Below are 24,832 nucleotides of genomic sequence, written 5' to 3'. Positions count from 1 at the left end.
TGACGGCCTTGCATGAATTCGGTCCCCAAAAGATGACTATAGGCCTTTCGATTATGATATTCTGTAGTGCCACCAGGGGAAGTAGCGTTATTATTATTATTATTTTTATTTTTATTATTACTATTACTATGATGATGATAATGATGATGATGACGCGAGGCCTAGATATATTGGAATATGAAGAGGGTGGGGAGTGGTATGCTGTAAGGTGGTATGCTAAGGGTGAAGAGGCTAGGAGATGGTATATTCGAGACTCAAAAGAATGGGATGTGGTATATCAGGGAGGCGGTATGTTGTGAGGTGGTATATGTGCTAGGAGGTAATATAATAGGAGGTGGTATGTTGGGATGTGGTGTATATTGGGGGCTGGTATTTAGAGATGCGTACTGGAGGATGGTATGATGGGGTGGTATGCCAATCGCGAGAGAATAGTCCCGGGAGATGAAGTGTTGTATTACGAGGATGAAAGGCAAGAGATGGCTGGGCTGGGTGGGGAATGCCTCTGGGCCGGGAAGTGAGTGCTGCTTTATCACACACACACACACACACACACACACACACACACACACACACACACACACACACACACACACACACAGAGTAAAGGCGGATCTCGCATATGAGTTTTTGTGAGTTGGGAACCAGGATGGAAAAAGAATGGGTGGGAGAGAGCACAAAGGGGGAGGGGAGATTAGAGAGAGAGAGAGAGAGAGAGAGAGAGAGAGAGAGAGGAGAAAAAGGTGCTTAGTGTGAGGCAATGAAAATGAAAGTGTGAAAAAATATTTGGAGTAGGAAAGGAGGAGAAAGGGAGAAAAAGAAGAGATAGGGAGGAAGAACGAGGGGAAGAGGGGTTAGCATAGGGAGGGTAAGGGAGAGGGACTGCCCCCCTTGTGGCTCCTGGGCACGAGAGGGGAGTGACCTGTAGTTCATGTTGGCTTGGGGTCTTTGTGGGTTAATGGTGGGGTGAGGGGAAAAGAGGGGAGGGGTGAGAGGAGGGGGTGGAAAATGTTTGGTAGTGAGATGAGAAGGAAGATTGTGGTAGAGGTTAGGGGAGGGGAGAGGGAGAGACTTTTAGTAGTGTGGGGATGGGAGAGAGGGGGTAGAAGTGTAGTGGTGAGGAGAAGGGAGAGAGAAAGTATGGTGCTGAGTGGGGAAGGGGAAGGTATTGTACTAGGGAGAGGGAAGGGGGATATATGTGTGTGGTAGGAGGGGGGAGGGGAGGGAGGGGAAAAAGTGATAATGAGGTAAGGGCAGGGGGAGGATAAGGTTGTGACAGTGAGGGAAGAGGAGAGGGAAAGATTTTGAGGATGTGGGGAGGGGAGGGAGAAGAGTGTGGTGATGATGGTGGGGTGAGATGTATGGTGGACATGGTGGTGAGGGGAGAGCATTGTGGTGGTGATAGTGGTGAGGAGAGGGTGTTTTGGTTTGTAGTTGTGGTTTTGTATATGGGGAGGCAGGTAGTAGTGGTTGTCATGGTGAGGGCAGGAGGTATGGTGGTGGTGGTGCTAAGATGGATAGGTGTGGTGATGGAGGGATTTATATGTGGTTGTGATGGTGAGGGTGTTGTGTGTGTTAAGAGGATAGTAATGGTGGTGGGAGTGGATAACTGTGGTGGTGGTGGTGAGAGAGGGTTTTGGTGGTAAAGTGGGGGAAATTGTGTGGTTGTGATGAGGGGAGGGCGTATGTAGTTTTGTGTGTGTGTGTGTGTGTGTGTGTGTGAGAGAGAGAGAGAGAGAGAGAGAGAGAGAGAGAGAGAGAGAGACCTATAACTTGAGCGGGACAACTTGGCAAGCAATAACTTATGAGAGCAAGAGTTATAATCAGAAGGACTCAAGGCACCTGACTCAAGATGTCTGCCCCCACACATACTCTCTCACTCATTTACTCACTCACTCACCCACGCACTCACTCACTCATTCACTCACTCATTTATTGCATTTGGCATAAAATATCTGCCTGGACACACACATACTGTACACGCACATACACACTCATTGACTAACTCACTCACTGAATGACTGATGATAAACTGTACGAGTGATTGACTGGATGGTTGACTGACTCATTGAGAGACTGGATGATTGTCTGACTGCCTGGATGGTTGACTGCCTGGATTCTTGACTGGATGGTTGACTAACTGGTTGATTGTGAGACTGGATGATTGTTTCGAGGATTGGCTAGCTATTGGTTGACTGGCAGGTTGATTGACAGACTTAAATGATGACTAGTAGACTGGATGGTTGACTGACTGGATGGTTGCTCCCAAATCCACGGACGTACCCTCCATGTATACCCAGTCCCAGCAACTTTCATCCACTCTACACCTCTTCCATCCACACCCACCCCCGCGCATTAACACTCACTTTCACTCGCCTGCGTCCATGTGGCAGTCTTCAGCTTTATCGACATCCACCTACGCTATTCCACCTACACCCACTTACACCCAACTACAACACCCACATACACACACCCAACACATTTACACCCATCCGCACTCCCACCCACCACTCGATATCTACCCACCCTCACGCGTAAACTCCCACCGTCCTGACCATACACCCACCTACATCCACCCCCACCCACCCATCAACACCCACCCCACACATTTACACCCTCTGTGCCTACACTTTCAAACCTGCACCCACTTACATCCACCCCATACACAGATTCAGTTACACCCACCCCCTCTCACGTACACCCACCCACCTATCCCCACACACATATACACCCACCTACACCAACTCTCACCCACGTACACACATGTATACCCACTCGCCACACACACAAATACACCCACCTGCACCAGCATCCACCCAGGAATAGCCACGCATTCCCACCCACCCACACACATGTACACTCACCTATACGCACTCCCACTCACGTACACCCACTCATCCCAACACATATACCCCCACATACACGTACTCACCTCCACCTACCTACACCCACACGCACACACAGACGCCAACCTTCACCCACTCCTCCCACTCCCACCCGTATACACCTATCCACTCCCTCCCCCCCAAATATGCACCCACACACCTACACACACTCACCTGCACTTACCCACGTGTACCTGGCCTAACTTTGATCACAGGTGGTGGTTTATGCGGCTTCCTTCATTACCGCTCGGAGGGTAAGGAAGGGAGGGGAGGGGGGAGGGAAGGGGAAAGGGAAAGGAAGAGGGGAGGGGAGGGGGAAGGGGAAAGGGAAAGGAAGAGGGGAGGGGGAGAGGAAGGGAAGGGGAAAGGAGGGAAGAGGAATGAGTAAGGTGGGTAGGGCAAGGGGAGGGTGAGAAGAGGGAGTATAGGGGTGGGGAGGGGGGAGAGGAGGGTGCAGAAGAGTGGGGAGGGGGAGAGGAAGGTGCAGGAGGGTGGGGAGGGGGAGGAAGAGGTAAAGGGGAGGGGAAGGGGAAATGTTAGGTCGAGATTAACGTTGGAAATATATGAGCTTAACGTCATGATTTTTTGTGTGGGTTTAGACCTTAATACTGTGGGATTAGCTGTTGAATTATTGACGTTGTGGGGTTGTGGATTTAGGTGGATTAGCAGGATTAACCCTTTCACCATCAAGTCGTCGTATTTATTCTTCATTTTTATCTTTATTCTTCGTGCCCTTAGACGATTTACTTCAGTTAATGTTTTTATTTATTTATTTACTTACTGAATTGGGCATACCTTTGGCAGTGTCGAGGCATAAACAGCCCCAATAAAAATCCTTTAGTCCGATTTTTTTTTATTAGGCCACCACCAGACGATTTTATTCAGCATATGACTAAATTTCCAAACTGCAGGGAATAGGTACAGTATTTCTCAACCTCTTCACGACTTAGAGCGTCTCCTTAAGTTGAAGAAAATCGTCTGGAAGAAGAGAGAAAAAACTGAGAGGTCCGGTGAAGCGATTAAACCTCTCCAGAGCCAGAGGTGGTGGTGGAGAGGGACGCCTCCGTGTGGTTGCACCGATGTGCCCGGGTGGTGGAGCTGCCTGGTTATGTATACTCGTTAGGGGGTGACAAGAAAAAACTAAAAAAAATGGAAAAAAATGCGTTCTTGGGCTGAAAGGTGGGTTCTGTGGGGCTGACGTTGAGAGAGAGAGAGAGAGAGAGAGAGAGAGAGAGAGATATGGTGGGGGGGGGGGGCAGAAGAATATAGGGCGGCCATGTCAGCGCTGATGGATGTAATGAAGAGAGACCCTCAGAGCCCTATTTTGGATGGTATAGGAGGCTTCGTAACACATCTTCCTAAGCGATTTATGCATCCTATTACACCTTAACACTCTATTGTATGTGCTTTATAAGAGTATATTGAGATGAAGTGGACAGAATAAATCGCTGAGGGAGAAACGCCACGAAATCTGCAAAGCCCCATAGAACACCACCCTGAGACAAGTGATTTGTTTTTTTTTTCTTTTTTCTTTTTTTTTTTGCGTACTTTTGGGGTTGGTGGTGGCTTTTTGGGGGTTGGTGGTGGTTTTTTGGGGGGTTGGCGGTGGGTTTTGGGGGTTGGTGGTGGCCTTTGGGGGGTTGGTGGTGGCTTTTTGGGGGTTGGTGGTGGCTTTCCTGGCAGCTGGCGACTACTGAAGCTCATGTGACAGTACTTCTTTCAAAGTTTGCAAGAATAAAAAATGCTTGTGTTGGTCAAAGGGTTAAGCATCCGTTTAATATTTAGCTCTTTGTTAGCCTGTTATTGAGTGGTAATTATAGACTGACGATGATGATGATGATGATGATGATGATGTTTACGATGATGATGATGATGATGATGATGATGATGTTTACGATGATGGTGATGATGACGATGATGATGATGAAACAGAACACAGAGGAGGGACGTTCATATTGCTTCACACAAGACCTGCACGTAATGTAGATGCCAGAAATATCCCTCAACTGAACAAACTGGCGATGCAGTAGCCAAATATAATCCCTTGTTGTGTTCTTGTCAGGTGAAGAGCAAAGTTTTCTGGTCAACCGTAAGAGCATTTTTCACGTGTTTTAAAGTGAATTACTAAGTTACCATTGAATTATTAAGGTATCATTGGCATCTGGATTATTATTATCACCGTTCCATAAAGACTACGACTGAATCATTGTCTTCATCACTCACACTTCCAATCCTCTCATTCCCTCACTCCCCTTTATTCGACCTACTAACCGAAATTCCCTAATATCTCCCCATCTATTTAAGTCCCCACCCCGTTCCTCCCCCCTCCTCTACCCCCGCCCCCACCCCGTTCCTCTCCCACCCCCACCCCACTCCACAGCCAGCGTAATCACTCTTTATCTGGGCTGTATCGCTCCGGTAATGACGGCGCTGAATAAATTACGAGGTGGGAGGATAGGTGTGTCTGGCTGGCTGGCTGGTGGAGGGTGGGAGGTTGGGTTTGCTTTGTCTCCCTGGCCGGTATTCTCGTAGGCTAAGGAAGCTTCCTAGCACCAATTCTTTAGCAATTTATTTTCCACACTACCCATTAATATCCAGTTTTTTGCTTCTCATATCTTGTTAATGTCGATGTAGATTGCATGAATGACACACGAGTATATAATAAAGGAGCAAAATTAGAAATAAACTGGTAAGGAAGAGGTGTTAGTAACCACACCAGAATGCATCCCTCTCTGTCGTGTGATCCCCTGACGCCTTTCCCTTTGCGATTATTTCTGCACATTACACCTCTGTACCTTCTTGATTGTTTTTGATGCAAATTGTAGATATTAAAGCGATATGACGACCATACGAGAGAAGGTTGCGGTGTAAAATGTTAAATAAATTGCTAAGATAGAGGTGCTAGGAAGCCTCAAATACCACCATTCCTCTAAATAAACTCATCTGGTGTTAACGGGAATTGAGTGCTAGAATTTTCCCAATCATGATAGGGTTTAGCGTTTTTTTTTCTGCTTATTTCTCGTAGCTCAGTGGCCCCCTCCAAAAAAAAAAGAAAAAAAAAAAAACTTGGCACCGCATCTTTCCATGGCACTTCTTCGTGACTAGCGCACTATTCTTGTGTTTATATATATATTTTCACAACTCGGCAAAAAAGATAGGTGAAATTTATGCGAGCGGGGTATAGTGTGTTTTTTTTGGGGGGGTGTTGAGAGAGAGAGAGAGAGAGAGAGAGAGAGAGAGAGAGAGAGATTTATGTGTTTATACGGTTATGTGTATGTGCTGTGTTAATGTGTTATGTGTTGGGATTATGTGTATTTGCAGGGTTATGGGTATTTGTGTGTGTGTGTGTGTGTGTGTGTGTGTGTGTGTGTGTGTGTGTGTGTGTGTGTGTGTGTGTGTTTGATTATGTTCTGCGTGTACATAAGTTTTACACCTGGCAATATTTTTCAGTCTAATTAACCCTTTCAGTACAATGACTTCACCTTTTTAAAAATCTAATTAGGCTGCCACTACACGTTTCTCTTTGGTCGGAATGATCTCTTGTAAGGAAGTCAATGAAAGTTTTATATTTTATTCCATTATTTCGAAAAAAATATTAAAATCGTCTGGAGATTGCAAGAATAGATACAACAATACATCCTCTGGTGCAGAAGGTTAAGAAAATAAAGTAAGTCTTGGAGGAAATCTATAGTTGATAAAGAAGAATATTTTTTATCTATGTGTCGAATATGCCACATGATTTGACGATAGAGTAATATACTGAAAGTTTTTATAGTAATAAGATTTATACGCAATAGATAGGTGTTAATATATGAACATTTTCCTGTCTCATTCTCTTGTGCAGTGAAGGTATCAGTATTATATTCTTAGCCTAACCAGACGATTTTATTCAGCTGAGGAAAGTTAGGGCAGACTTTAGAATTAGAAGGGTTAGATCTAGCCTTCATCAACCCCCTTCCCTGCTAGACATCCATCCACAGTTGAATGAAATCGTCTGAATGTAATAGGAATAACAGCCCGACATCGCAGTGCATGTGTGTGTGTGTGTGTGTGTGTGTGTGTGTGGTAATAACTGCAAGCAACCTTAAAAAGTGGAGTTATCATTTTTCAACCCAGTATTTCGGTGAAGGCCACTCTCTCTCTCTCTCTCTCTCTCTCTCTCTCTCTCTCTCTCTCTCTCTCAACCTGTACAATATATGGTTCTCGCTTCCCCTAATGTCTTTTTGCCGTCGGGTCCAAGTTAGTGCCCGTCCTTTCAGAGATTGAGAGATTCCGAGAGATAGGAGGGAGATGGAGATGGAGAATGGGAGGGATTTGGGAGAGAAGGGGTAGATATGGGAGAGAAGGGAGGCGGAGGAAAGAGGTAGATTTGAGGGAAGAGAGGGGAGGGAAATAGGTAGATCTGGGAGATGAAGGAGATGGGAAGGTTGAGAGGAGGAGAGAAACAGGTCGCTGTGAGAGGGGAGGGAAAGGGGAGAAAGGGGGATATAGGAGGGACAGGAGAGAAGGGAAGGATATGGGAGTGGAGGGGAGGGGAGGAAAGGGGAGAAAGGGGGATATAGGAGGGAGAGGAGAGAAGGGAAGGACATGAGAGGGGAGGGAAGAAAAGGGAGGATATGGGAGGTGAAGGGAGAAGGGAGGGGAGGGAAGAAAAGGGAAGATATGAGAAGGGAGGGGGGAAGGGGGAGCATATTGGAAGGGGAGGAAGAAGGAGGAGGATATAAGGGGAAGGGAGAAAGGAGAGGCTATGGAGTGGGAGGAGAAAGTAGGTCGGAGGGCGAAAAAAGGGGAGGGAGGGACTGGGAGGAAGTGAAGGAGGAGGACAGGGGAGATTTGGGGTTGGGGGAGAGAAACAAGGTGGGAGAGAGTGGGGAATGGGGAGGGGGAAGAAGGTGTTAGGGGTTTAAGTGGCAGGGTAGGGGTTAGAAAGGGGTTTTTAGGGCAGGGAAGGTAGGGAGAGGGGAGGGAATAATGTAGATGGGAAGGGAATGAGGTAGCAGAGTGATCGGAAATATTTTAGGGAGTCAGTGGGAGTGATTGGAGTATTTTAAGGAACCCGGTAGACTGCAGGCTTTAAGTTACCTTTCTGCATTTCACCATCCTTCATTTTGGGGGATAGGGAAGTAGTTGAGGGAAGTTTGCGTAACCAGGCAGTTGAGTCGCCCGGTTATATTAGTGCCACCACGTGAAGGCGTCCCTGTCCACCACCAGTCGAGAAGAGAGATACAGGTAGATGGAATAGTGGGAGAAGGAAGTGATGAAGAGGAGAAAATGGAAATAATAAATAATGATAAGAGGAAGAGAAGACAAGAGAAATGTGAAAGAGAGAGAGAGAGAGAGAGAGAGAGAGAGAGAGAGAGAGAGAGAGAGAGAGATGGACACAACACATTTCGCTTATTGTGAAATATTGAAATTTTCACTTTGTTGAGACATAATTCCAGGCGGAGGGGAGCAGGTGATGACTAGAGAGAGAGAGAGAGAGGTTTGTAACAATGATAGGAAAAGCCGATAAAGAGAGCAAATGAGAGATAAGGAATAATGAGGAAGCAATAAAGAAAAGGCAAGGGAAATGTTAAACAGTGAGCGAAGTAGGAAATAAAGGGAATAAATAAAAATAAGAAATAATGGGAAGAGGAGGCGATAGAGGAGGAGGAGGAGGCGAGAAAGAGAAGGAAAGAGAAGTAAGGAATAAGTGAAAGGAGGAAGCGATAAAGAAAACAAAAGAGATTTATGACGTAATGAGAATAGATGAAGGGTTCAGGCAAAAACTGAAAAAAAATATGTCCAGATAAAAAAGGAAAATGGTATGAAAAGAGAGGACAATGTTGGGAAAAAGAGGGGAATATGTTGAGAAGAGTTGAAAATATTGAGAAAAGAGGAGAAAATGTTAAAAAAAAGAGAGCATAATATTAAGAAAAGTGGAGAAAAAGTTGTAAAAAGAGGAGAAAAGGTTGAGAAAAAAGAGGATAAAATGTTTTAAAAAAGAGAGAATGTTGAGAAAAGAGGAGAAAATGTTGAGAAACGAGATGAAAATACTGAGAAAAGAGGAGAAAACGTTGAGAAAAGAGGAGAAATTGTTGAGAAAAAAGAGAAAAAGTGAAAAGGAAGTGGGGGGAGTGAGAGAATAAAAGCGAGGGGAAGATGGGTGATAAAAGGGACTGATCTGGAAGGCTTTAGTTGAGTTAGAGAAAGTGAGGGGATGATCCTGGTCTCACTTCACTCGACACCTCCCCTCATTCACTGGACACCTCCCTTCACCCACTCGACACATACCCTCACTAACTCAACACCTCTCACTTCCCCTTACTCACTCGACGCCTCTTGTTCACCCACGCACGAGATTTTCAACAAATTATATCACTGAAAGATAAGAATGGTGGTCATGAAGTGCTGAGAGATGTTGGTGAAGAGAGTTGAAGAGTTTTACAAAGACCCGTGTGAATCAGAGACAGTAGTACCAGCAGACAGCAGTTATCATTTCAGCTGACACAGTAAAATACCTGATGTAACAGCAGATGAAATAAATATTTAAAAGTATGAAGCGAGGAAAGGCCCCGGGAGACGATGGAATAGTAGTAGAATTATTGTCAGATGCAGAAGCAGTTCAAAGCCGACTCGCACACTTATTTACCCAGTGTATAAAGAAGAAAATTCCAAAACCATGTTGTAATGCATTAGTTATTTTGCTTTACATGTGAAGTGACTCAGAAGGTCCTAGTAACCGTCATCCTATTAGCTTATTATCAGTTATTTACAAACTCTTTACGATAGCCTTTAAGAACATAATAAATTTGGAAGAAAACCAGCCATGTGACCGGGCAGGATTCCGAAGAGGGGTGTTTGACTGCTGATCCCCTACACACAGTGAATCAGCAAGTTGAGAAAACTATCTGTCTATTTATCTATTGCCAGACGCCTCAATCCCGTTTGGGGTGGCCACAAACAAATCGCCTCCAAGTCGCCCTGTCCCCCGCCATTTCACTGCCCTGCTCCCAACTCACACCCCCCTCTCTCATATACCTCTCCAACCCATCCCTTCATCTCATCCTCGGCCTCCCCCTCCCTCTTCCCCCCTCCACCTCACTCACATACACTCTCTTCGTCAGTCTTTCACCCTCCATCCTCTCCACATGGCTAAACCACCTTAGTGTGTTCCTCATAACGCTTCCTATCACATCCACATCAACACCACAACGCTCCTTTACATCCTCATTCGTCAGCCTGTCTCTCCACGTGACTCCACAGGCTCCTCTTAAATAACTCATTTCCACTGCTTTCACTCTTGACTTGTGTCCTTCCAACAATGTCCAAGCTTCACTTCCGTACGTTAGAGTTGGTATCACAATACTGTCATGTAGTAACTTTTTCACTTCCATGCTCACTTCCCTGTTTCTTATCACTGCTTTCAAAGAACCAGCAACCTTTCTTGAGAAAACTAAGGAATATAATAAGCTACTGTGCTTAGTTTTGTTGATTACGAAAAGGCTTTCGACTCAGTGGAGCATATTAATTTTAATTCATTGCCAGAACAGGAGTAAACGAGAACACCGCAAAAGCTGTTTGTGGCATAAAGGCTATAAAAAAAAAAAAAAAAATTTAGATTGAGAAAGGCGTACGTCAGGTTGATTCAGCGTCACCAAAATTATGTATAGCGTGGCTTGAAAGCGATTTCAGAAAAAAAAAAAATAGAATGGGAGAACAAATGAGTAAAATAGATGGAGAAACTTAACCGTATAAGATTTGCAGATGACATTGTCATAATATCAGAAACAGCAGTGACATTGCAAGAAATGTTAAGTGACGTAAAATATGGAGTCTCCTCGTAGGACTAAAGATTAACCAGGGTAAAACCAAAGTATTGTTTAATTCATATACATCAAAGAATGTCAGTAAAATAGTTGAGGAAACTTTTGAAGAGGGTGAGGAGTACTTTTACTTGTGGCAAATACTAAAATTAACGATAGACCATGAAAACGAAATTAAAAGACATTACAAGTGAATGGCAAGCCTTCGGTTAACACAGAGACTTCATGAAAAGTTGCTTTCCAGTATGTATGAAGCGCAGAGTATATAATGCGTGCATAATCCCAACTGTGACGTACGGATGTTAGACCTGAAAACTGACAAAATCAGTAGAAAACAATCCAGTCTGTTCTCATGCAATGGAAGGCCAGTGTTGGAAATATCTTAAGGTGACAGGAAGAGATCAACTTGGGTGAGAGAGTAGACTAAGTCAAGGACAATATAGAATTTCTAAAAGAACAGAAATGAAGGTGGGCAGGTCATGTGGCAAGAATAATGGATAACCGATGAAGCAAGAGGCTGATTGACTAAACTTCAAAAGACTGCAAGTGTAGCAGAACAAGGCTAGACAGGGGGTAGAGAGATGAAATAGAGAAGTTTACAGGGTAAACCTGGCAGAAATTGGCTCAGTCAAGGAATTCGTGGAGAAGGTTTGGGGAGGCCTTTATTCAGCAGTTGGCCTCAAATGACAGATGATGTTGATGATGATTCAGATGACTGATGATTCAGATGATGATGATGATGATGATGATGATACCGGTACGCGTTCATATATATATATATATATATATATATATATATATATATATGTGTGTGTGTGTGTGTGTGTGTGTGTGTGTGTGTGTGTGTGTGTGTGTGTGTGTGTGTGTGTGTGTGTGCGCCTTTGTACATATGTTTTTAATACATTTTTCCTACCCACTTTGCCAATTAACGTTAACAGTCATATTCCCTTATTGTTATCGTCGTTTTTATCGGAATGGTTCGCATTAATATTCTACTTGTATTTTATTTTTTAATCTGGTGTAATGAACGTGATTTTTCTTGTGTGTGATGGTTTTTGATGCTGTGAAAATCCTTTGTTCATTTTAGATTGTGTGTTCACGTGTTTATATATTTGTTCACTGTGTTGTTATCTTTATCATCCCGGTCTGTTTATTCCCCTTCCCCCTCCAATATTCCATCCTTCCCTCCCTTCCTTTTCTTGTTCTTTCTTTTTTCTCTTCTGTCTTCCCCACACTTCTGTCTTCCCTCCTCTCCTTCCTCCCCTTCTCGTTCCTTCTCCTTTTGTATACTCGTTCCTTCCTTCCTTTCGCTTTGCATCCCCTTTCGTCCCTCATTCCTTTTCCTTCCTTCCTTCCTTCCCTCTCTCCCTCTCTCCCCCTCATACTTCTTCCGTTCCTTCACTCTCTACATTGTTCTCACCTTCCTGTTCCATCAAACTCCTCTCCTCCCTCTCCCAACACTCTTCCCCATCCTCTCTTTACATTCCTCACCATCCTTTCCCCACACTCCCATCCTTTCCTCACACTTCTCCCCTCCTTCTTCCCACACTCTTTCCCATCTTTTCCCCACACTCCTCCCATCCCTCTCCCCACACTCCTCCCCTCCCTCTCCCCACACTCTTTCCTATCCTTTCCTCACACGCCTCCCCTCCTTCTTCCCACACTCCTCCCCTCCCTCTCCTCACACTCTTTCCCATCCATTCCTCACACTCCTCCCCTCCCTCTTCCCACACTCTTTCCCATCCTCTCCCCACATTCCTCCCTTTCCTCTACCCACACTCCACTCCATCCCCTCCGTCACGTTTCTCCCTTCTTTGTCACACTTCCTTCCTCTCGCCCCTCTTATCTCTTATCCTCACACATTCCTCCCATCCTTCCCTTCTCTTCCCTTTCCGCACTTCTTCCACCATTGTCTTGTTTCCCACCTCACTTCTCTTTTAGTCCTTTCTTTTCTACCCGTTTTTCTTTACTCTCTTTCACTCCTTCCCTCCCTTTCCTTCCCCAACACTCCTACTTTCATTCCTTCTCCCTCCTCTCCCTTTGTGTTTACTCCCTACCTACCCCCCAGTGTCCTCCTTTTCCTTTTCTTTCCCTTTAATCTAGTTCCTTCTTTCCTACAGTCCTTCTCTCTCTCTCTCTCTCTCTCTCTCTGCTTCTCATTTCTCTCACGTTTTCCCCAACTTTTCATTTCAACTCTTTCCTTCCCTTCTTCCTTCATCCTTTCTTTTCCTTTCTGTTCTTGGAATTCTTCTCTCATCTCTACATCTCCTCTCTTTCTCCTCTCTTTACACTTTCTTAAATTATCTCATATTTTCTCATCTTTATTTTTCTTTCTCCTCCTTTTTCACTTTTCCTTTCCTCATTCCTTCCATCCTTCTTATTCCTCCCTTCCTTCCTCTCTCTCTTGCTTCCTTCCCCTCTCCCTTGCTTGCTTCCCTTCTCTCTTTCTCTCCCGTCCTTCCCTCCTGTCTCATCCTTCTTTTCATTCTCTTCTTTTCTTTCGTCTCTCTCTCTCTCTCTCTCTCTCTCTCTCTCTCTCTCTCTCTCTCTCTCTCTCTCATATCCTCACCCTGCCCTCCACATGTCCAGAATCCCTCCCTCCAACATAGGCTAAAGCTTCGGTAGGGGTGGGTCACTTCCCCATTGTCAAAGTGGATTCTCTGGATTACACTCCGTCTACTTCAGCTTGGCCTGAAATTACCTTCTCTGTTTCATGAATGTTGAACTGTAGTAAGAGATAAACAGTAGGATTTGGCACTAGTCACGAAGAAGTGCGGTAGAAACGTAGATGTGTAGTATTGTCGAGTTCTGCCAGTGAGCTGTAGCAAGACGTTAACACTAGGATATGGTGCTAGTCACGAAGAAGTGCTGTAGAAACGATGTAGGAATGTATTGTATTGTTCTTCGATTGAGATTTAGCAGGAAATTTAACAACAGGCTATGGTACTAGTCACGAAGAAGTGCTGTGGAAAGGATGTAGATCGTACTGTCCGTTTCTGCCACTGAGGTACAAGACATAAGCTACAAAAGAACGAAAAATCTGTGCCAGGTAAAAGTGAATGGAATATAGTTCTTGCTCAGGACCAGTAAGACTCTGCCTGGGCGTGTTTGGTACAGCTTCCAGCCTGTGTAATGGAAGATCAAGGTCCCTATTCTTGGGTAAGGAGACTCCCTAACACCTCTTCCTTAGTGATTAATTTTCCATATGCTTAATGCCTGTGTAATGTAAGATCAAGGTCCCTATTCTTGGCTAAGGTGACTCCCTAACACCTCTTCCTTAGCGATTTATTTTCCATATGCTTAATGCCTGTGTAATGTAAGATCAAGGTCCCTGTTCTTGGATAAGGTGGCTCCCTTGCACCTTTTCCTTTACGATTTATTTTCCACATTTCCAAGCTACCAATTAATATCCTCTTTTTTCTATATCTTTTTAATATCGACATTGCATGAATAACACACAGGAATATAGTAACGGAGCGGAATCAGAAATAATCCAGTAAGGAGGAGGTGTTATACTCAGTTTTATTTTTTATTGAGGCGAAGATGCACTTGACAGATTGGTGATAATTGGCTGAATGCAACGTTACTTTATAATCTCTTTATTATTAATTGACAACATATATCTGATGGGAAAATTTGGGTTAGTGAATGTTATTCGGACATGTTGCATTCAGCCAATCGTCACCAACCTATCCAGTGCATCTTCGCCTCAATAAAAAAAAACTGAGTATAGTAAGCTTCCTAACCAGACAGACAGACGGACAGACAGACTTATTCAGCGTGAGCAGAGAGAGAGAGAGAGAGAGAGAGAGGGCGGGGGAGAGGGGAGGGAAGGGGAGGAGGAGGAGGAGAATGGGCTAAGGGGGAGGGGAGGGAAGAAGAAAGGAGTCAAAGGGTAGTACTGTATTGAGGTCAGGGCGAAGTGACAGACAGAAAGAACTGGGTCAAGGGAATTGGAGAGGGAAGGGGAGTGGAGGAGGGGAAGAGGAGTAGCAATTCTAAGAGGGGAGGGTGAGGGGAAGGGGAGAGGGAGAGACTAAGAGAGGGAAAAATTTAAAAGATGAGTGTGAGAGAGGAGGGGAGCGTGAGGGGAAGTGAAAAGATAAAGGAGAGGGTTGGAGGAAGATGAGCAGGGAGGGGTGAGAAAATCGAGAAAGAGAGAGAGAGAGAGAGAGAATGTAGGGGAAGGTAAAAGGGAAGGGAAGGGTGGAGAAGAGAATAGTTTGGAAGAGAAGAGAGGAGGAGTGAAGAGAGGAAAAGAAAAAAATGAAAGGAAGGGAGAGGAGAAGAGAGGAGGGAGGAGAGGGGACGAGAAAAAGAGATGATTTATACGGGTTTGAAAGTGGAAGAAGAATGAAAAGAGAGAGACATAAGGAACATTTTTTTTCTATTTAGAGAGAGAGAGAGAGAGAGTGAGAGAGAGAGTATGAAAGGAGAAAATAAGGGCAAGAGAGAAGAAAGGGGACAGATAAAGGGAGGAACGGTAAAAGGAGAGATGACTGATAAGATAAAATGATGATTGAATTATGGAAGGAGGAGCAAGAAGAGAATGATGGGGAAATAAAGATGATGAGAAAAAGATAGAGGGGAGAGCGATGGTGGGGAGAGAGAGAGAGAGAGAGAGGAAGAGAGATAGTAGACACAGATAGATGCCTTCACACACACACACACACACACACACACACACACACACACACACACACACACACACACACACACACACACACACACACACACACACACACACACACACACACACACACACACGGTATACATGAGAGAGAAAGGTCCCCCTGAAATAAAGGAGAAGAGTGGTGATAGACGACAAGGGACGTGAAAATATTTTAAACGAGACTATACTGGATGAAATATAGGGTTTGGCGTGTGGCAGTAGACAGATAGATAGATAGATTGACACACTGACAGATAGATAGACACACAGACAGATAGATAGACACACGGATGGATGGATAGATAGATAGATGGTGTATGAGATGTGGAGAATATAACAAAAAAGGAGAAATATGGGGAACATGGAAGGGGACAAAAAGAAAATGGATATGAGAGAGAGAGAGAGAGAGAGAGAGAGAGACAGAGAGACAGAGAGCATCCAATATTACAACGCCCTCACAGCTGCCACCCCTCACTTCCTTCACCCCCTTGACCTCCCCACCCCCTCGCCCTCACCGCTCACCCCACATCTTACCCTCTCACCTCTCAGCCTCTAACCCTTCACCCTTCACCCCCTCACTTTTTATTTTCTCATCCTTCGTTCTCATTCCCCTCACCCCCACTCTCTTACCCTCACTTTCTCACCTTCGACGCTCATGCTCACCTCTCACCCTCACCGTAACCCTCACCCTCACTCTCACCCTCACCCTCGTCCATTTTAATCTCTCTTCATCGCACCTACTCCGCACCCCACCACATTCGCCCCTCACTCTCCTGCTCTCTCTCCCCCATCACTCATTCCTCACTCACCTTTTCCCTCTTCCAGTTTCCCTCTCTCCTTTCTTCCCTCTTCTCTTCCGCTTCTTTTCTCCTCGAACATTCCTCTCTCCCTCCATCATCTCTTTTCTCCTTTCGCACCTTCCTATAAAATTTCCACGTCAGTTTTTGTATACCGCGTGGTGTTCGCACTCACTTTTTCCTGTCGGTTTCGTCTGGAGGGTTTGGCGGGCGGGGGAGAGCCTTCTTCTTTGCTATCCTTGTCATATTAAGAATGTGAGAGTTGCCTAGCATGGGTGTTCTTATATTCCCCTTTGTCTCCTTTTCTCCCTTTTCACTCCTCTCCCCTTTCCTTCAATTTCTTCTGTTCGTCTTTTGTTATCCCTCTTCCTCTTGCATTTCTTCTCTCCTTCCTTCATTTCTCCTCTCCCCTTCATTGTCCCCTCTTGACTCCTATCCAGTTTCCTCCATTTCCCTCTTCCCCCTCATTCCCTTTCTCGCGTCCAGCTCCCCCTTCCATCTACTCCATTATCTTGAATTGTCCCCTTCCCATCCCCATATCGCTTTCCCACTCTCCCTCCCTTCCCACTCCGTCTCCTTCTCTTTTTCCCTCTGCCTCTCTTCTCCCTCTCCATGTCCATCTCCCCCTCTTCCCCTCCCACTCTCCTCTTCCTCTCCCTCTTCGCCTCCCTCTCCATTTTTCCTTCCCCCTCCCTCATATCCATCCATCTCACTTCTTCATCTCATCCCATGCCACTCTCTGCTTTCCTTTGCCTCCGGCTTTTCTATTCCTGTCTTTAATCTCCTTTAGCTTTCTTGTACACGTTTATATTCCTGTCTTCCGCTCCTTCCTCCTCCCTCCTATCTCCTTCTCTCTCCTCCTTCACCCTACTTCATGCTCCCTTCCCCTCCTTTCTTCCTCCTGCTCCCTCTCCTTCACCTCTTGCTTTGCTTTGCTTTAGGTTATAAAATTAGATATCATAGTCTTCGTAAAAAACGGCCCCAAAAGGACGTTGGGTTTGTTGCTGATTGCTTGCCTTTGTACTCCTACCTACCTTCTAACCCTTCGCCATCCTCCTCTTACCCGCATTCCCTACCCATTCACCTCTTCCTATCCCCACCTGACCCCATCCTCACTGTTTCACTCCTGTATTAGCTTTTACCCCTCATTCTTTTACCTTTTCCTTCCTCACCCCTCTCCCATTCCTCTTCCTCTGCATCCCTTCCCATCCCCTTCCTCTCACTCCTTGCTCATACCCCTTCCTTCTTCTTACCTTCACTGGTTCCTCCCCGTATCTCATTCCCCCTTTTCCCCTCACCCTTCCCCTTACCTGTTCCTCCATCCCCATATCCAATCCCCCACCCCTTCTTTCCCCTCCCGTCTTCTCCTTCCATTTACTCGCCTGTTCTCTTCCTCCTCCCCTCCCCTCCGCTCCCCTCCTCTCTCCCCTCCCCCTCCCCTCTCCTCCCCCCACTTGCATATACCTACAAGTTTCAAGGTTTTGTCTTAGACCATTTTTACCTGTTGTTTATTTTCTTTCCTTCCTCCCCTCCTTCATAATCCTTTTTCTCCCTTCCTCTCCTTTTTCCCTTTTCCTTTTTAGTGTTTCTCGCCTAACTTCTCATCTTCATCACCTGTTTTTTTTTTTCCCCATCTTTCCACCTTCCATTTTTCTTTTCCTTCCTTCCGTTTCTCTTGGGCTTTTCGTCTTTTTTTTTTCCTCCTTTCCTTCGTTCCTTGCTTGGTTCTCCTTCTTTTTTTTTTGTCATTCCTTCGTTTTTCTTCCTTTTTTTTCTTTTACTCCTCTGTTCTTCCGATAAAGGACCCTTATGCCTGAGTGGTCTGTGCATGTGTAATTCTCTCTCTCTCTCTCTCTCTCTCTCTCTCTCTCTCTCTCTCTCTCTCTCTCTCTCTCTCTCGATACCAACATTCCATACGCCGTAACACTGACTGAAAAATATGTGCCTACCTTTGTTGGAATTCATCCCCTCACCTGCCTTTCCCCTCCTGTCCTTCCCCTTCCCTCTTTCCCCCTCCCTCCTTCTCTCTTCCTTCCATTTCCTCCCTTCCCGCATCCTTCTTCCCCTATCTGTCACCTGTCTTTTCTCTGTCCACTTTCCGCCCATCCCACCTTCCCCTCCCCTCCTACTCCTTCCCTCCCCATCTTCCTCTTCCTACCTCCCCCTTTCCACCTTCCCCACCTTTCTCCATCCTCTCCCCTCTCCCCATTCTTCTCTCCTTTCCCCTTCCCGACCCTATTCGTCTTCCCTTCCCCCTTCCTTCTCTTACCATTTTTTTCACATTCCCCTTCCCTCTTCGCCGTTTTTAATTTCCCCTGTACTTTCCCTACCTTTCACCTATTCTTTCCCTTCCTTTCTTCCTCTTTCCCATCTCATCCTCTTCCGTTTTCCTTTCTTATCCCTTCCTTCCCTCCTCCTTCTCCTCACCTCCTTTTTTCTGTACTTTCTTCCTCTCCTTAACTTTTCTTCTCCCCTCCCTCCTCCTCTCCCTCCCATGCTTCCCCTCCCATTTCCTCTTTCCTTCGTCCCCTCTCCTGCACTCATCTTCCCCCATTTCAGTTTGCCATTCCCCTTCCGTTCACCCTTTCCTCCTTCTTTCCCATTCCTCCTTCCATTTTGCCATTTTTCCTCTCCCACCTCATCCCCATTTCCCCTCACCCATTTTCCTTCCTGTGTATCCCTTCCACTTATCCCTTTCTTTCCATTTTCACTTGTCCCATTTCCTCACCCCTCACAATATCCTTTTTTTTTTCTTTTCATGTTTTTTTTTTTTATTAGTCTTATGCTCATTCCATTTCTTTTCCCCCATCCCTGTTATTCTCCTTTCCTCTATTCTCCATTTTCTTTTCTCTCCTCGCTCTTTCTCTTCCCCCTTCTACCTCCCCTCCCCCTCTTTCTCTTCTCCCTTCCCTCCCCTCGCCTCTCTTTCCCTCCTCCCTTCCCCATCTCCTCTTTTCCTGTCTCACGTTTTCTCCTCTCCCTTCTTTCTCACCCCCCCCCCTCTCCCATTCCTTTCCTCCTCCTTTCCTGTCACTCCATCACCCTTTTGCTGCCTCCATTTTAGCTGTTTGTTTTTTCTCCCCTCCCCTCCCCTCTCCCCCCTCCTCTTCTCTTCCCCTCCTCCCTTCTTGCCCTCTTCCTCCTCATTCATTCCCTTCCTCTTCTCCTTCCCCCTCTCTCTCCTCTTCCCTTCTCCTCCTTTCCCCTTACTCTTCCACCTCCCTCTTTCTCCCTTCCCCATTGTTTTCCAGTCCTATTTCTTCTTTCCCCGCCTTCTCGTTCCTCATCTCTCCCTTTCTTGTCACATCATCAACCCTTCCTATTGCTTTTCTCTTCCTCCCCATTCATTATCCTCCCTTCTCCCTCTGTCCACCTTCCTTCTTCCTCCCTTCCTCCTCCCCTCCTCCATTCCCCTTTCCCTCCCTCTCCCTTCCCTTTCCCTCCCCTTCCTTCTCTCTCTCTCTCTCTCTCTCTCCTCTTCAGTGTCCATTCCCCTCCCGTCACCCCAGTCACCCTTCCACTCCTTGCTTTTCTTCTCCCCTCTCGCCCCCTCACCCCCCCTCCACAGCGACAATAGATTTCTTCCTTGTCTTCTCTTCAGTCCTCCTCGCCACCCCTTCCCCTCCCTTTCCTTGTCTCCGCTTCTCCCCATCCCTTGTTTCCTCCATCCTTTCCATTCTTTCCCCTCCCCATCTTTTCTTTCCCATGCCTTCCTCCTCTTTCCTTGCTCTCTTTCTCCTTCATCTTCCCTCCTCCACCTCTCCAACTATTTCACGTTCCCTCTCCCCCACCCTTTTCCACTCCCTCCCTCTCCCCCACCTTTTTCCACTCCCTCCCTTTCCCTCTCCCTTTCCCACTCCCACTCATCCCTCTCCCTTTCTCTCCCGCTTCCTCTCCCTTTCGCTCTCACATTCCCTCTCCTTCCCCCTTGCCCCATTTCCACTACCTGTCTCTCTCTCTCGTCCTCCTCCCCTGTCTTCTCTCCCTCTCTCTTGCCTTTCCTGTTCCTTCTCCCTCTCCTCCCCTCCCCGTCTCATCACTCCATCAACTTTGTGCTACCAACCTCCCCCTTCCCCCCCCCCCCGTGACAATAGACTCCCTCTCCCTTAATGGTCTCTCTTTGTCCCCCTCCCCTCTCCCCTATCCTTCCCCCTCCTCCTCCCCTCTCCTCTATCCCCCTCCTCCTCCCCCACCTGATATTGCAGTGGGATTAATGGGAGGAAGGATCTTTGACTAATTGGCAACCCCCCACACCTCCTCCTCCTCCTCCTCCTCCTCCTCTATCTGTCTTCATTCCCTCTTCCTCCTCCTCCGTCCTTACTTCCTCTTCCTGTCATTTACCTTCTTCTTTTCCTCATTTCCTTCATCTTCATCTCATTTTTCCCCTCCCATTCTCTCCTCCTTCCCTTGTCTTCTTTCTCACCTATTTTATCTACCCTCTTGGTTATGCTTCTTCTTCTTCTTCTTCTTCTCTTTCTCTCTCTCTCTCTCTCAGTCTCCATTTATCGTCTTCATTACCTTCCTTCCCCTTCTCTCTTTCTCCCTTCTCTTTTTCTCCCCCCTCATGTCCTTTTCCCTCCGTTTTCTCATCCTCCCTCCCTCCTTTCCCTTTCTGCCTACCATCTCTCCTTCCCTCCCCTCTCTTTTTCCCTCCCTTCTCTGTCTCTCTCCCTTCCTCCTTCTCCCTCTCCCTCTTTCTCCTTCCTTCCGTCACTCCTATCCATCTCAATCCCCCTCCACCAATCCCCTTTCCTATTGCCTCATGTTGGCAAGGTCGTTACTGGCTTGAGCTGTTCCTTTGCCTGATACCTCCTGTCTCTCGCTGTGACGGTGACGGTGACGGTGTGGTGTGGTAGTGGAGGGGTAAGTGTGGTGTTGCGGTAGTGGTGTGGTGGTTGTGTGGTGATGGTGTGGTCGTGGAGGGGTAAATGTGGTGTTGCGGTAGTGGTGTGGTGGTTGTGTGGTGATGATGTGGTCGTGGAGGGGTAAGTATGGTGTTGCGGTAGTGGTGTGGCGGTTGTGTGGTGATGGTGTGGTAGTGGAAGGGTAAGTTTTATGTTGCGGTATGGTGTGGTGGTTGTGTGGTGATGGTGTGGTAGTGGAGGGGTAAGTATGGTGTTGCGGTAGTGATGTGGTGGTTGTGTGGTGTTGGTGTGGTATGGGTAGAGTGATAGTTGGGTGTGGTCGTGGTGTGGTGATAATGGTGGTGGTGATGTTATGGGGAGGGGGTGAGAATGGTGGTGTAGTGGTTGTGGTGGTGGTGTGGTGATGGGGGTAAGAGAATGCTGTTGTGGTGGTGAAAGTGATGTTATATTGTGGTAGTGGTGAGAGTGGTGGTGTGGTGTGGTGGAATTATAGCGATGGTGTGATGTTGTGGTGGTAATAGTGGTTGCAGTTGGTATTTATAGTAGTAGTGGTGGTAATGATGGTGTGGTGTGGTACTGTCGTGGTGGTGGTGTGGTGGTGATGTGGTGGAGGTGGCGAAGTAGAAGTAGTGATAGTGTGGTGGCGGTTGTTATAGATGTTGTGCTGTGGTGGTAAAATGAGTGGTGTGGTGTTACGAGTTGTGATGATGTGTTGTTGAGGTTTTAGTAGTAGCTGCGGTTGTGGTGAGTGTGGTAGTGGTATTGCTGGTGGTGTGCTCAGGGTGGTGTTGTGGCGGTGGTACGAATGATGTTGATGGTGGTGAGGTCATTACAGGCTTGAGCTGTTCCTCCGCCTGATGCCTCCTATCTCCTGCTGTGAGGAGGGCTTGGTGTGTGGTGGTGGTGTCGTATGATGGTGGTATGGTGGTGTGATGTGACTGTGATTGTGTGATGGTGGTAATGATGGTAGTGTGGTTTTCTGGTTACAGTGCAGTACTGTAGTGATGTTGGTTATGGTGTGGTAATGCATGTGTGTTACGGTGCTGGTGGTGGATGTGTGTTGTTGTTGCGGTGGTGGTGGTTATGTTGTGGTATTAGACCCTTTTCCTCATGGATAGAATGTGACACAAATAACGAAGTCTTCTGAACAATACACGTGGATATTGTTGGTAGGTCTGCCATCCTAGTATGGGAGAGTTGCCCGTTATTCGTTAGGCACATGCTTTAACAACTGTGAGTCTTAGTGTCCACCTGTAGTAGAGTAATATAGCTGATTGCCGAAATATATCAGTAAGCTTGGTCCTTATTTCGTGAAGGGAGATAATAATGCCTCTTGATTTTTGCGAGATACCGGTATCTGTGGAGGCTGTAAAACCCATGGGTGCGTTTGACACTGTTTCAACTTGTAGATCAGAAGATTCTCCACTGGCTTCATTCACATGAGGTGGAAGTAATATTACCATACAGTGAATCACAATGGTATTGTTATTTGCTCTGGTATTTTTATATAACTATGAGTGCTTTCAGAAGCAGTATTCGATCACTTTCCTTTATTGTATATTTCATTCGAAGCAGTTCGTCAGTAAGTTCGGTTCATGCAAACATAGGGACGTTATAGCCTACTGCTACTTGGCATCCCAACTGTTGAAACGGGCATTATCTAAGGAACAAGAAACACAACGGTAGTTTCTCCGCATATGGTATAAAAAAAACTTGGTTCGGTGGTTCGGTGTCTGTTGTAAGAGTAAGTGGTATACTGTATGTAAGGTAATTATCAGAGGCATAAAAATAGAAAGAAAGGTGCAGACCACTGGCAGAAATACCAGCCATGTCGAACCTTCCGTGCATGTCATGTCATGTGCACATTACAGTAACATCGTGTGCATGGGGGTCGATACTTTTTTGAGAGACTGTACGTGGTGATTGTGGTGGTTGTGGTGGTGACGGTGCTGTGTTATGGTTACGGTGTATAGTAGTGGTTGTGGTGTGCATCGATGGTGGTACAGAATAAATGACAAAGGAAGAGATGTTACGAAAAAAACGAACCCACTTAAAATACGACATTAAGGGTGTCCAGTGCAGTGAAGTTTCTTTTTAACCCTCTGACTGACAGAATTTCGCCCCGCTAACAAAATTGTCTGGTGTTTGCTGAAAATAAAATGTTCCAGTGTATTGATGGCAGTGGGGGAGCCCGTTTTAAACCCTCTTAGAGCCAGGGAGGATACAACTGAATAAAATCGTCTGGTGTTTGCCGGAATGTGTGTAAGGGCAGGTGGATGTCTGAGTGAGAGGTTTGCAGCTGCGATTCGGTTGATAGTTCTCTTAGTTTCGTGCTTTCTCCTTCCCTGTTTCTGGACTGTACAACCCCAGTGATGATGATGATGTTGCGAGGGATAAAATAGTGATGATGATGGCGATGATGATGATGATGATGATGATGATGAGAGTGATGAAATAGTGGCGATGATGATGATGATGACGAATGATGTTACCTTCAGTGAAATAGTTCATTGTATTTATAGGTGCAAAGAGGTTAATTGACTTTTTAACCCCTTCCACCCCACTCCACCCACAGAACTCTCCCTCTACGCATCCCCTCTCCCTGTGCACTTCCCCTCTCCTCACTCACCCTCACACTCACCCTCTCCCGCTCCTTCCGTTTTCGTCACCTCTCGTCATCTCTCGCTCTCCCTCTCCTGTTTTCGTCACCTCTCGCCTCTTCTCTTCCTCTTCTCTCGTCTCCATTTGTCCTGTTTTTTCTCCTCTCCTCTCCTCTCCACTGCCCTCCTCTCCTCTCCTCTCGTGTTGTCACGTGTGTCATCTCCTATCCTCTCCCCTCCCCTCCTCTTCCCTCCTTTCTCCTCCCCTCTTCTCTCATCTCATCTCATCTCCTCTCATCATTTCCCTCTCCCACTCTTTTCTCCTTTCCTCCCTACCTTCCAGTATACCTCCTGCCACCCACACCACCTCACTTCGTCCCCTCTGCTTTCAAATTACTATTGATTCACCTAATTTCTCTCTCATTTCACCTCCCTCATTCGCCCCTCTCTCTCCCCTCTCCCTCCCAGTGTTTCTCATCACCCCTCCATCTACCCTTTCCTCTCCTCCAAACCTTTTCCTCCTGTACCCGTCCCCTCCTTACCCCCATCTGCTCTCCCTATCCCCTTCTCTACCCTTCCCCTCCTCCCGTGTTTTCCCTCCTCTCACCATTTACATCCTCTCCCCTTCCACTCTTCTCCCCTTTCACTCTCCCTCTCTTTCTTCCCTCTCCTCCCTCCACCACCCAAGGCCTCTCACCACGTACCCTCACCATATGAATTACTTAGGCTCCTATGACTCACTCTCAGCTGAATAAAATCGTCTGGCGTGTGTAGCAATAAAATAGAGATACTATAGTTGTCCCGATAGTGAGAGGGTTAAAGGCTAAACTAAGCTTTATATCTCGTATGACAATCTCAGCAATAGAAAATCGTCTGGCGTTACCTTGAAGAGAATAATAGAATAATCCCGATCATGAGAGGATTAATTGCATACGCATCACCAAATTTCCACAGTTCTAACTCCCCTACCTCCCTCCCCATCTTCCTCCGATTCTGCCTCTCCTACCTCCTCCCCATCTTCCTCCAGTTCTGCCGGTCCTACCTCCTCCCCATCTTCCTCCGATTCTACCTCTCCTGCCTCCTCCATTTCTTCCTCGTATACTGCCTGTCTTACATCCTTCCCCAGCTTCCCCCGATTCTGCCTTTCCTACTTCCTCCTCCATCTTCTTTCTCATCTTCCTCCGATTCTGCCTCTCCTACCTTCCCTCCCA

At 46.4% G+C, this 24,832-nt stretch overlaps 1 protein-coding gene across 1 annotated transcript in view; it reads right to left on the bottom strand.

Annotated features, from left to right (window-relative positions):
- Positions 1–24,832, bottom strand: part of LOC145405822 (uncharacterized) — a 152,641-nt gene that overhangs the window by 14,078 nt on the left and 113,731 nt on the right. The window lies entirely within an intron of this gene.

This window comes from Coenobita brevimanus, chromosome 68, assembly GCF_032717465.1.
Source record: "Coenobita brevimanus isolate Jiangsu-jjx chromosome 68, ASM3271746v2, whole genome shotgun sequence".
Taxonomy (NCBI): Eukaryota; Metazoa; Arthropoda; class Malacostraca; order Decapoda; family Coenobitidae; genus Coenobita; species Coenobita brevimanus.
Note: the sequence above shows the minus strand (reverse complement) of the source record. Positions and strands in the feature narration are given on the sequence as shown.